Source organism: Peromyscus californicus, unplaced genomic scaffold (assembly GCF_007827085.1).
Source record: "Peromyscus californicus insignis strain IS unplaced genomic scaffold, ASM782708v3 Scaffold_4__1_contigs__length_199733344, whole genome shotgun sequence".
In the NCBI taxonomy this organism is placed as follows: domain Eukaryota; kingdom Metazoa; phylum Chordata; class Mammalia; order Rodentia; family Cricetidae; genus Peromyscus; species Peromyscus californicus.
This window is the reverse complement of record NW_026294562.1, coordinates 20,161,300-20,174,775: the sequence shown is the minus strand read 5'-3', so window position 1 is coordinate 20,174,775 and position 13,476 is coordinate 20,161,300. Positions and strand designations below refer to the sequence as shown.

The 13,476-nt window shown below is 46.7% G+C and overlaps 1 protein-coding gene across 1 annotated transcript in view; it reads left to right on the top strand.

Moving 5' to 3' along the window:
• The window catches only part of Marveld1 (MARVEL domain containing 1), a 28,126-nt gene extending 14,910 nt beyond the window's left edge, over positions 1 to 13,216 (top strand). The window contains exons 2-3 of the mRNA XM_052712036.1: positions 4,880 to 4,965; positions 10,377 to 13,216. The gene's annotated coding sequence lies outside the window, so the exon portion shown is untranslated. The remainder of the gene's footprint in view (positions 1 to 4,879; positions 4,966 to 10,376) is intronic.
• The last annotated feature ends 260 nt before the right edge of the window (positions 13,217 to 13,476 follow it).

Genomic DNA, 13,476 nt, shown 5'->3' with positions numbered 1-13,476 from the left:
TCAAGTCCATCTGAGTTTATTTCTGTCTCCAGCCATGACGGGAAGGAAGGACCCTAAAGAAAGCTGGTTATTACAAATCTGGATTACATCAACTTTTCTCTTCCTGGTTGAGAAGGACGTTGGAGAGGTCCCTTCAGGTTTAAGCAGCTCACTGTGCTGAGCCCAGCTCTCCTGCTGCCTGGAGCCAGTTCCTGTAGGCTAGATGTACACAGACTGCCCTGAGCCCAGAGCATCCTTCAGGTCCCGTACCTTCGGTGTAACCGGACCGTAGCCTCTCACATGCTCCTGCCTACTCCTTCCGTGGCTCCTGAGCAGTTCACATAACTGACTCTCCATCAGTCAGTTCAACCAATCTCTTATTAGTTGGCCTTGTCTGAGGCAGTTTCCAAAGCCTCTATGGAACATCATCCAGCCAATGGGGATAATGCTGCCTCCTGCTCCTTGGATGTGGGAAGAGCATCATGAGATACTGTCCATAGATCAGAGCGCCTGGCAATTAAATGTGCATGTGCGCAGCTCTGCTGAGGCAGCATGGCTGTCCTCTGTAAGATTTCCTAGGACCTTGTAGATAACATGCAGAGTCCACACCATGCCCCATAGTTCACAGTGATGAGGAGTGGGAATTCTCTTCTGCCCAAGGCATCGTGCGTCTCTCCCCGACCTTAGCGATGATAGTCTTCCCGTCAGTAGATAGGTGTTGCTCTCCTGGGTGTCTTCTGTGCTTTCTTGTAGTCCTGGGTCCTTTGTCTCTCTTCCTTGTTCCCTTGCAGTCCCTGCCTTGTCTCTGTGTCCCAACAGTACACAGCAAAGAGGGCTTGTTCTCATGGAGAACTTACCTCTGGAGAGGTAAAGAGGCCTCTAATCTCAGCTGTCAGTAGTGAAAGGCCCACAGATTCCTCTCGTGCATTTGTTCATATGGTTGTACTCATCCCAGGACTTATCTTGGCAAAAGGAGCTGTTTTCAGCCACCTTGCTTGTGCATATCTTTGCTTTGCACAAGATTTCCTGCTTCTCTGATAATCGTGGTTAGATTTACCAGCTCGTTGCTGTCTCTTCCCTGGGTCCCTGGGAACTAGTAAAATTCTTGCTGGGTTTGACTTACCAATGTAATTTTATATGTATACGGGTGTTTTGCCTGCATGTATGTCTGTGCACGACTTTTGTGAGCCTGGTGACCACAGAGGACTGAAGAGGGTGTCAGATTCCCTGGAATTGGAGTGACAGACAGTTGTGAGCCACTGTGTGTGTGCTGAGAATTGAACCTGGGTCCTCTGGAAGAGCAGCCAGTGATCTTACCCGATGAGCCATCTCACTAGCCTCTGGATTTCATCTTTTCCAAATAAATGAACCACCTTACAGATCTTATCTTCGGGTGCACAGAGATCAGCTTGACATAACTGCAGCCATGTTAAGTCATAATTGCCATGTTTACCCCAAGTAAACCTACCTGTTTTTTCCTGCAAACCATAAGTAGATTAAAAAAAAAAAACCTTAGTGTCACATGACTGTGAAGAGGGGGCTACATTTGGAAACACATTAACCTGATTCTTTGATTTTATTTTTCAGATAAATCAGGTGCATGCCACCTAGGATGAAGGCATTTTGTCCTACCAGAAGGACTTCTTTTTCTGACCCAAATTTCTGAGCTCCAACCCGTGCCCACAGCATCCCTTCAGCTCTGGCCCCCTTATTTTTGAATCAGGCTCTTGCCATGCTGTTCTAGCTGGCTTGGATTTCACTGCATAGACCAAGCTGGCCTGGAACTTGCAGTGATCCTCCTGCCTCTGTATCCTGAGTGCTAGGATTACAGAAACATGCCGCCATGACCAACTAACGCCTTCATTTTTGTCACTGAGCATATTCCATTGCACAGGTATTTGTAATGCATTTATCTGTTTACCTGTTGATGGACATTTCCGTTGTTCTAGGGCTTGGTTAGTGTAAATACAGTCACTATGAGAACATAACTGAACAAGTCTTCCCTCGGACTTCAGTTTCTCTTCAGTGAAATGGTTCAGTCACGTGGTAGATTTTGATTTCTAAATCAGCTATAGTCTAAATGAGATGAGGTGAGTTGTGGTTTTGCTTGACATTTGTATCAAGCAGGGTAAGTCTAGACTCAGGATAAATTAAGGAATTTTTTTTTCTTATTCTATATGCTGGAATAGTTTGTCTTGTTGGTTGGTTGGTATTTTTGTTTTTAAGTTTTTGTTTTGTTTTGTTTTGTTTGGAAGAGGTTGAGACAGGGTCTCATTATGTAGCTCTGCCTGGCCTGGAACTCACTATGTAGACCAGGCTGACCTTGAAATCACAGAGCTCTGCCTCTGTTCCATCCTGACTCCTGAGTGCTGGGATTAAAGGCATGCACCACCATACTTGACTTCATCAGGAATCTTTTGAAACCTCAAGTGTTCCCTTCCCTGTCCCTGCCACACCTCTCCTCCAAGGCCACACCTCCTAATCCTTCCCAAACAGTTCCACAAACTGGAGACAAGTATTCTGACATATAAGTCTATGGACGTCATTCTCATCCAATCCACCAACAGAGCTGCAGGTGGTTTGAGCCACCTGATGTGGGTGCTGGGAAATGAACCTAGTCTTCTCTAAGAACAGTACTCACTCCCAACCACTGAACCATCTTTCCAGCCCTGCTACCTTTTTATTTTAAACAAGATTTTTTTTATGTAGCTTAGGTTGGTCTCAAACTCTCTGAAATCATACACAAACACACACAGTAAATAACTATAAAAGATACCTCTTTGTTTTGCTTTTTTGAGACAGGGTCTCTGTTATGTAGCACTGGCTGTCCTGGAACTCCCTACGTAGATCAGGCTGGCCTCATACTCACAGGGATCTGCCTGCCTCTGCCTCCCAAGTGCTGGCATTAAAGGCGTGCGCCACCATGCCTAGCTTCTGCTTCCCCTTCTTAAGCACTGATATTAAAGGCATACACCACCACACCTGTACTAGAGACTGGATTCAGGGCTTTGTGTATACTAGGCAAGTACTTTACTATCCTGAGTCAGAATGTGACTCCTCCCAGCCCCAAAAGGCATACAGGATATTAAGGCAGGCATGCAGGCATATGCTTGTAAGCTTGGGAGCTCAGGAGGTTGAGGCAGGGGATCAAGAGATTGAGAATTTGAGAATTAGAGAACAGCCTGGGCTATAGATAAGAACTTGCCTCAGAATAAAAATCCTGAGGTATTTACCTCTATATTCGCACGAAAGATATACTATGAATCCTTGGGAAAGTTAATGGGTGTTGTCATCCCGTTGTTGAGTCTGACAAAAATAAACCTTATTTACATTCATATATGCTTACCTGTTTTGCTAGTTTATTTTTATTTTATATGTAGTACTCTTCTGCCTACACACATGTCTGTACGCCACGTTTGTTTCTGGTGCTTGCAAGGCCAGAAGAGGGCGTCAGATCCTCTTGAACTGGCGATGCAGATGCTTGTGAGCTGCCATGTGAGTATTAGGGATTGAACCTGTGTCCTTTGCAAGAGCAACCACAGGCTCCTAATCACTGAGCCATCTCTCCAGACCTTCCTTATTTATTTCTTCCTCATTTTTATTGGGGGGGGCGGGGTGGTGGCAGTTTCAAGACAGGGTTTCTCTGTGTAGTTTTGGAGCCTGTCCTGCTAGACCAGGCTGGCCTCGAACTCACAGAGATCCACCTGCTTCTGCCTCCCGAGTGCTGGGATTAAAGGCGTGTGACACCACCTCCTGGCCCTCATTTATTTTTTAAAATAATTATTTTTATTTGTTTTTTGAGAATTTCATGCAATGTATTTTGATTTAATTCCCAACTCCTCCCAGATCTACCCCAACTTCCTGTCTTCTTTGATTCTTCGTTTAAAAACTCCAATTTGTACTCCACACATTTCTGGATATAGGGCTATCCATTGGCTCATAGTCAACCCACCAGGAGTCATACTCCTAAACAATGAACTCTCTGGGCTAGAGCCATGGCTCAGCAGTTTAGAGCTCTTGTTGCTCTTGCAGAGGACCTGGGTTCAATTCCCAGCATCCACGTGGTGGCTTACAACTATTTGCAACTCCAAGTTCAGGGGATCCGACGTCCTCTTCAGACCTCTGTGGGCACCAGGCACACATGTGGGACATACACACACACACACACACACACTCATACATGTAAAAGAAAATAAATAAATCTAAAATAAAACAAAAAAGCATTACTCCCCCTCACCGTGAGCCCACCAACTGTACAGTTTCTCAGTTAGGGTAGGCTCATGAACCCATTCCCATTCCATGCTACAATGTTGATTGAGATTTTTCTCACATAATTGTCCACTGTGGGTTGTCTCTAGAAGTGGGAGATGGTCCACTACGAGATGATTCCTGGAGGTAGGTTTCATTCACTTTGTTGAGATACTGTCCTCTGCATTGAGCTGGCCACTCCCTGAAGGAGGTAGCAGTAAATTTCTGACTTTTAAATGTCTTGGTTTACAAGCAACACTCAACATTCCCACTCACTTCCTTGGAAGTCACACGTCCTAGCCTATGCAAAGGGGTTGAGAACCATAAGAACCCAGTCCCAGGACGGGTGACCTCTGCCCAATAATCCTGTGGTTCCCTGGAAGGGAGTGTACATGAGGGGTTGAGTCCTGCCAGGTTTTGGGGGATGGTTAACTGCCTCTTTCATGGGAGCCATGAGGTTTATTAGTGAGGCTTTCATTGCTCTCCACTGTGAGATTTTTGTGTGCCAGTGTTGGATGAATGATGGTTTTCACGGCTGCCAGGAACTGCCGAGGAAGACCGTGACTGCAGACATTCATTTCCCTGCTGTTTGTCCAACAGCTCACTGTCTCCCAGCTGGAAAGCTCGTTACCAATGAGCACTTCTTTCCCAGGTACAAGAACACAGAGATGCATTTACGGAGCGCTGTCCAAGGACAACAGCGGCAGGCTGCGGATCCACAGACACATCAGTCAAAGAGTAAGTGTCAATACAGGAGACAAAAATGAAAATATCAAAGGGAGAGACACATGCCTAATATTCCTTTTATTTTTCCATTCATTAAAAAAAAGAGTGGATGGCCAGGTGGTGGTGGCTCACGCCTTTAATCCCAGCACTGGGAGGCAGAGGCAGGCGAATCTCTGTGAGTTCAAGGCCAGCCTGGTCTTTAGAGGGAGTCAGGGCTGTTACACAGAAGAATCTTGTCTCAAAAAAAAAAAAAAAAAAAAAAAACAAACCAACAACAACAAGAAGAGTGGATGCACAATTCGTATAACATAGAATTTCACAGAACAATTTTCACTTCAAGATGTACAATTCGCCTGCGGTGGTGGCACACGCCTTTAATCCCAGCACTCAGGAGGCAGAGCCAGGCAGATCTCTGTGAGTTCGAGGCCAGCCTGGGCTACCAAGTGAGTTCCAGGACAGGCTCCAAAGCTACACAGAGAAACCCTGTCTCGAAAAACCAAAAAAAAAAAAAAAAAAAAGATGTACAATTCATGAGTTTTTCATATTCATAGAGCTATGCAGTCATAGATGCTGCCTAGTTCCAGAACAATTTCACCCTCAAAAGAAACTGTGTCCTGTCAAGAACTCCAATCCATCTTCCCTCCAATCCCTAGTCGCCACCCATCGACTTTGTCTCTATGGCTTCAGGTCTTCTGGGTGTTTTCAGGAAGTGTGAGCATGCATTATTTCCTGTAAGACTGTTTCCCCCCACTTGGTGTGTAATCCATTCTCTTACTGTTGTGACCAAATCCCTGACAAGAAACAACTGAAGGGCCAAGAGTTTACTTCAGCGTACACACTGCGGGTGTGGTTCATCACTGGGGAGGATACGTGGCAGCTGGTGACGCCATGACGGCAGGAGAGTGAGGTGCATCCTACATCCTGTAGGATGCTGAGAGATGAATGTTGGTACTCAGCTCACTGACTGCCTCTTAGTCAATCTGGGACACCAGCCCATCACTGTTAAGATAATTCTCTTCTCAGTTACACCTTTCTGGAAACTTCTTCACAGACACACCCAGACATGCTTTTCCACAGTGATTCTCAATCCCTTCAAGTTTACATCAAGATCAACCACACCACTATGTTTAAGGGTTTTGTTCTGAGGTTTGTTTATGATGTAGGTAGTATTGGTAGTTCACTTATTTTTATAATGAATAATATTCCTGTGAATGGACAGGGTATATTTTGTTTACTCATTATGTATCCATTTAAACCGTTTTTAAGTTGGGGCTCAGAACGTAAGTCATTGGGTAGAGTGCTTGCCGCGCGTGTTCAAGGTGCTGGACTCGATCCCTGGCACCACACAAAGCAGACATGGCGGCACACACTGGTAGTCTTAGCACATAGCACCTGGGAAGTGAGGCAGGAGGATCATCCTCAGCTACAGAGCGAGTTGAAGGCCAGCCTTGGCTAAAGACTCTACCTTAAAAATATCAAAAGGTTGTGGCAGAATAGACGACATAAAGTTTGCCTTCTCAGCCGTTGTTTGTGCCCACTTCTGTAAGACGTCTGTCCACAGCGTCGTGCAGCCATCCCCCCCGTCCATCTGTGGCACTCTTCCCGGCTCACAGGATGGACATTCTCACTAACAGCTCATTTCCCCTCACTCCATTCTACTTCCTGTTCCTGTGAATTCGGCCATTCCAGGAACCTCACATGAATGGAATCAGAACAGTTTTTCTGACAGCTGCCCAGGTTCACCCATGTTGTATCTTTATATCTTCTGTCAACCCCCTGCTCCAACCCCCTCCCCCAACCTCCTTGACACAGGGTCTCATTTAAACCCGAACACTATCCCAGTGCGTGATTTCTGGTTTTGTGTATCTGTTCATCTATTGGTAGGCACCTGGGTTCTTCCACTTAATGCTAGTGTGAAAAATGATGCCATGGACAGGGGCATACAAATACCTTTTTAGACCCTGTGTTCTATTCTTTTTAGGTATAGTATATAACCACAATTGGAATTGTTAGATTACATGATAGTTCTATTTTAAAATCTTTCAGAAATTACTATGCCGTTTCCCACACGGGCTGTCCCAATTACATCCCTAGTGACAATGCACAAGGGTACCGATTTCTCTACAGCCTCATCGACACTTATTATTTTCCATTTTATGCATTTTTAATAAAGTCTGGCTATGTAGCCCAGGCTGGCCCAACTCACAATCCTCCCCTCTCAGCCTCACCAGTTCTCAGATTGCAGGTGTGGACCACCAAGTTTAGGTAGACATTCATTTTTAAGCGGCCACTGACAACCTAGTATGTCAAGTCTCTATACTTGGCACAAACTAGAGATGCCCAGATATTAAGTGTCTGGGCTCTCAGAAGTTCAGGGTGCCATGGGGGAAATGCTGGTTGATGGGTGTCTACTAGAGGTAGAACAGAGTGCCAAACAAGCATAAAAAAGGAGGTGAGGGATTACATGAGAGAAGATGTCACCAAGGGCCAAGCTATTGACTGGGGACGTGAAAGGTACATGGGAGGTGGCCAGCAGCACACCCTCCAGGAGGGCCTCTGCTGTTTTCAGCTGCTAATCTTACTTCATCAGCACCAAGTCAGCAGCCATGTGGCCGGTGCTCACGAGGACCGGTGCTCCATCCAGCCTCAGATGGGGGTGAACCTAACATCTAGCTGCAGTGTCAAGAAAACCCACAGACTGCCCACTCAAACCCCTCCAAACGCCAGAACCCTAGGAGAGTGTGAGACAGTGCATGTTGATTGCTAGTTAAGGAATTACGTTTCTTTTTCTTCTTTTTTTTTTTTGGAGGCGGCGTGGCCTTATGTATCACAGGCTGGCCTCACAGTCACTCTGCAGCTGAGAATGACCTTGAACTTCTGATCCTTCTACCACTACCTCCACCTCAGCCTCCCCGTCACTGGGGTCACAGGTGTGCAGCACCTCCCCCAGTTTTCATGGTGCTGGGGATTGAACCCAGAGCTTGGTGCACGTCGGGCAAGCACTCTGCTAGCCATCAGTCATTAAGTTTTGAAATAATTTGAATAATTTTATTGAGAAGCAGAAAAAAGATAAAGCATATTCCAACGGTGACGAGAGAGAATCATGGAGGCTGGTGTGGGAGATCTGGCCAGGAACTTGAAGTACAGAGATGCTTCTGAATGCCACGTTCTCAGAAAGAGTGGGCAAGGGTGCCCCCTGGTGGCAGAAGGCATGCTTAGCCATTCCCATTTCCAGCTTGTACTCAGCGGGCAGTCCTCCAAGGGTCATAGTGAGTTTTATGACTCAGTTATGTGGGCCATAAACACATTTTCCTAGCAATATGAAGACTATCCTCTGAAAAGTGAAGTTAAGGTATTAGGTGCCCTCTTTGATCATTTTCTATTCCCTCTTAGCCCTGGAAGGATTGAGTCAAAGGGTTCATGATGCTCGGGAGGGGGCAGATAAGTAGAATTAAATTATTAAAATGTTAGGCCTGGGGGTTTATCTAAATGGTATAGCACTTGCCTAGCACATGCCAGGCCCTGGGTTCCATTACCAGTACTGAAATGAAATAAAATCAGCCCCCACCCTACCCCAAGCAGGTCTGTGTCTTAGGATCAGGGCAAGACTTTGCTCATCGCTCTTGGCCATGCCTGTTGTCCCAGTCGGTCTTTAGTGCCTTTTCGTACCCTCTAATAGCTGTGCCAAATAATGTCTAGGAGTCTGGGAATCGTAGCTAGAGCTGATCTAGCTAGATCTGATCGCAAGTAGAGAAAATAGATAAATAAATAAATAAACAAACAAATAAGTAATCAACATTGCCACCAGCCACAGCCGGCCTCAGATCAGACCCAGGAGGAAAAGTTGCAAAGAAAATGAGATCTATCTTTGAAGTGAGTTACTGATGGTAGAATTCCAGGTAGTTAAGTCATTGAAATAAGCAATTTTTCTCTAAGAAAGGATAGGCTTTTTTTTTTTCTCTCTTTGAAACAAGATTTTGCTCTTTAGCCCAGGCTGACCCAGAGCTGGTGTTGCTAGGATTACAGGTCTGCTTTCCCACGCCTGGTTGGGCACAGAGGCAGGTAAATCTACCCCATCTCTATGCTCAATACTTCAATACTGGAGGAGTCATTGCTTTGTATTATGGCTGAGTCAGGTTAGTGTCTCCTGTGAAACTAAGAGCCATGGAGAGCAGAATGTGAGACTTGCTTATTCTTGACAGTTTCAAATCCACTCCGGTAAGGGAAGAGGTGTTCTGCTGGGTCTTAGATGAGAAGAAATGTGAACATCCAGGACTGGCTAGACCATGGGGAGACACTGACAGGCTTGAATCCCTTGGGGAACATTTGTGCTAGAAGCTAGACGAACAGAAGTTACTCCAGCCAGTTTCCCCAGCCTCCGTCTAGGCAGAAGACCCGTCAAATCAAAGGCAGTGACTTTGCATGTGCCTAGTGCTAAGATGGGCAAGCCCACAGAACCAAGCCAGATGGGCACCTGACCCGCTGATGGGGCGTGTGAAGGAAGACTTCCTGAAGGGGTGAAGTGAGATACGAGCCAAGTTGTGGAAAGAGTAGGAGCTGGCCCAATAAAAGCTGTATGGATGAGGACACAGAGCAGTGGGAGGTGTGATACACTGGGGGATGTTCCTGAAGAGCTGAATGTGCTGGGGCCTCAGGGAGGTCACTCATGCCACTGAAAAGTTCTCAAATCTGAGCAGAAGAATGGTCAAAGGTGCGTGTGCAGGAGGGAAGAGGTGGGAGCGGGAGTGGCTGTGGCCTCTCTAGGATCAGAGATGGGCTGGGTCGGGAGAGAGAGAAGTGGGGCCTCCAGAGAGACTAAGGGGGCCCCTGGGAACAGAGCCATCCAAAGGAGGACGTAGAGTCCAGCAGACACTGAGCACTATGTGTGGAATTTGGATCTGCTGGCATTCTAGACTTCTGGACTTCCAAAGATAATAGTGATCCTCCTCCTCCTCTTCCTCTTCCTCTTCTAGACAAGGTCTCATGTATCCCAGGCTGGCGTTGAACTTGCTGTATAACTGAGGATGACCCCCATCTCCTGATTCTCTTGCCTCCATCCCCAAGTGCTGAGATTATAGGCATGTACCACCATACCTGGGGGTGGGGCAGATCAAACCCAGGGATAGGATAGTACTCTAACCACCTGAGCTACATCCTTTAACCCTGGATTTCCAAGGATTCTTTTTTTTTTTTTTTTTTTTTTTTTTGAGACAGAGTTTCCCTGTGTAGCTTTGTGCCTTTCCTGGAACTCGCTTTGGAGACCAGGCTGGCCTCAAACTCACAGAGATCTGCCTGGCTCTGCCTCCCGAGTGCTGGGATTAAAGGCATGCACCACCACTGCCCGGCTCCAAGGATTCTTGTCTGATTCTGGGCTGGGAGTAGTGCAGTGAACATGGTAATGACTGTAATGTGTGTGTGTGTAGGCTAGAAGAGGACACCAGATCTTTGTCGACTCATAGATGGAGGCATGTTTGAGACCTTCAGCTTACTATGTGGGTACTGAAATCTGAACTCTGGTCCTCATAACTTCTTAGTAAGTGCTCTTCACTGTCAAGCCACCTCTCTAGACCCTGCTAACATTTCAAATGATTTATTTATTTTTATTTTATGTGTTTGAGTGTTTTGTCTGTCTGTATGTATGTGTACCACGTGTGTGCAGTGCCTGTGGAAGTCAGAAGAGGGCGTGAGAGCCCCTGGAACTGGAATTATAGAAGGTTGTGGGTCACCATATAAATGCTGGGAACCAACCCCAGGTCCTCGGCAAGAGCAGCAAGTGCACTAACTGATTAGCCACCTCTCAGTGCCCGCCCCCAACTAACATTTTTTTTTTTTTTTAGGTTTTTCGAGACAGGGTTTCTCTGTGCAGCTTTGCGCCTTTCCTGGATCTCGCTCTGTAGACCAGGCTGGCCTCGAACTCACAAAGATCCGCCTGCCTCTGCCTCCCAAGTGCTGGGATTAAAGGCGTGAGCCACCACCGCCCGGCCAACTAACATTTAAAAACCATTATTATGTATGTGTGTATAGTGTTTGTGTGTGTGTGTATGTGTGTGTGTGTGTGTGTGTGTGTGTGTGTGTGTGTGTGTGTGTGTGTGTGTGTGCAGGTGTGTATTGTGTGTCATAGCTCATGGGTGGAGGCCAGAGGACAATCTTTGGGAGTTGGTTCTCTTCCTCCACCATGGGACTGGGGGACTGAATTCTGCTCTCGGGTTTGTACAGCAAGTGCTCTCACTCACCTAGGCATCTTGCCAGTCCACACTTTAAACATGCTGGGAATTTCTATATTTTAGAGCGTTTTATTTCTCCCCTGTGAAGTTGCTCCTAATTATCCCTGCTTTATAGCTGGAAATAGCAACTAAGTATCTCCTGCAACGTGGAATCCTCCCACCTTACTCAGGTTGGGCCTGGAAAGCAGAACTTTACAAAATTCCTCCATTCTTAAGCATTTCATTTTGAGGTAACTGTAAACTTACGTAGTTATAAGAGTGTACCAGTACTTTGTCATCGAGACCGCCAGCCCGCAAATACTAGGCTTGTCCCCAACTAGCGCTTATAACTTAAATCAACCCATTTATATTAACTTACATTCTGCCATGTGGTGTTACCTCATCTCTGTACTGCCCATCCTACTTCCTCCACGGCTGGCTGGTGACTCTCCACGCACCCATATTCCTCCTCCTCCTCCTCCTCCTCCTTCTCCTCTCTCTCCCCGGAAATCCCACCTATCCTATTGGCTGTTCCTAAATCCTAAATCCCATCTAGCTATTGGCTGTTCCACTCTTTATTACACCAATCACAGCAACACCTCATCATACGCTGCACACATATTCCGAAACATAAGAGATCCTGTGAGCATCTTGCAATCTTGCAATCCCTTCCCCCTTTCTCACCACACCTACATGCCAGTGCTCTAGCTCCTGGAGACATTGATATAGGAGGAGGCCAAGACAGGGTCATATCCTGGATGCTAGTGTTATCCTGGGCACTAAGATGGACAAAGAAAGAGCAGTGACGTGTCCAGTGTTGCCAAGCGCTCCTGCAAGGAAGACTGGAAGTGTCCATTGGGTTTAACAGCCAGAACACCGCAGGTGACCCCGGAAGACAGGATGACAGTTGGTGAGGGGTGTGCAGTAGAGTGCAGCAAGTCAGATGGGGAAAGGAAAAAGGGGTAAAGAAGACATTTCCTGTGGATCTTGAATCTAGGATAAGGGGTGTTAGGGAGGGATTTCGGAGCCCGTGGAACAGTGACAGGCCTTAAGGAAGTGAGAAGAGTTGGGATTCCCAGTACAGCTGAGTCCTGGCTGGAGGAGCAAGCACGTGTAGTGGGTAGCCATTCCAGCTTTGATCTGGAAGTTCCAACCCCCATGGAGGCTTCGGTAACTGTCTGGAGACCCGAGATCAGGATGCGCCGGCTCTCTTGGTTCCTGGACCCTGGACGCTGGCGGTAGACTGAGCAGAGTTTTCTAGAGAACACCGCCGGACTGCGCTACACCTTTCCCAGACCCTGTTACCTATCCCTTCACTTGTGAGTTACCCCACAAAATAAACCTCCCTTTTAACTATGTGAAGTTGTCTTAATAATTTCACCAATAAGCATGCCTGTCTTTCTGAAAAAGAGATGCTGGAGGAGTTGGCAATAAAACTTGGGGCTGTTCAGAGAGGGTGGTTATCGCTAGCAGGCCGCCTGGGAGGCTGCAGACATCTGACTCCTGCTAAGATGACTTGTTTGGACTTGGATGGAAAGAAGAAGCAGGGCAGGCGGGTGTGACGGCAATTTGAGGAGTTGGCACGAGTCCAGGGCCTTTGTAGGTAACAGGAGAGGGTTCAGCTGGCTGAGATTGATGAGCTTGAAAGGGAGCCGCAGGGGTGATGAGGCTAGTAGATGCAGACTCGTGTGGGTGGTGTTATGGTTGGGGTTACTGGGATCCAGTGATATATCTGGCTCAAATCCCAGTTCCAAGAGGTCTATGTGCTGTGACATTAAAGAAGTTACTTACCATGACTCAAATTCCTCATCTGTGAAATGATAACCCCAAAAGGGTTATTGAAGGAGGATCAGATAAGAATGTGCGCAAAAAGCTTAGTGTACTGCCTGGCTGCTGATTAATGCAAACTCATGGGATGTGTGTTTTAAGGGACACCAACTGGGTCACAAGATGCGAAGAGGACTGAGGTGGGAAAGGCCTACACAGGACCTTGAAGACAGCAGCTACCCACCACAATTCTGTCTCTACTAGGCAATTGACATAGAAGATGTGTTTTCTGCCTTTCCTAGGCTCACGGAGCTTCTACCCAAGTTTCCTTTTCTTTCTTTTTTTTTTTTTTGGTTTTTCGAGACAGGATTTCTCTGTGTAGCTTTGCGCCTTTCCTGGAACTCATTTGGTAGCCCAGGCTGGCCTCGAACTCACAGAGATCCGCCTGGCTCTGCCTCCCGAGTGCTGGGATTAAAGGCGTGAGCCACCATCTTTTTTTTTTTTTTTTATCCTTCTCTTCCCCCTTGTTTTTTTGAGCCAGGAGATCCCGTAG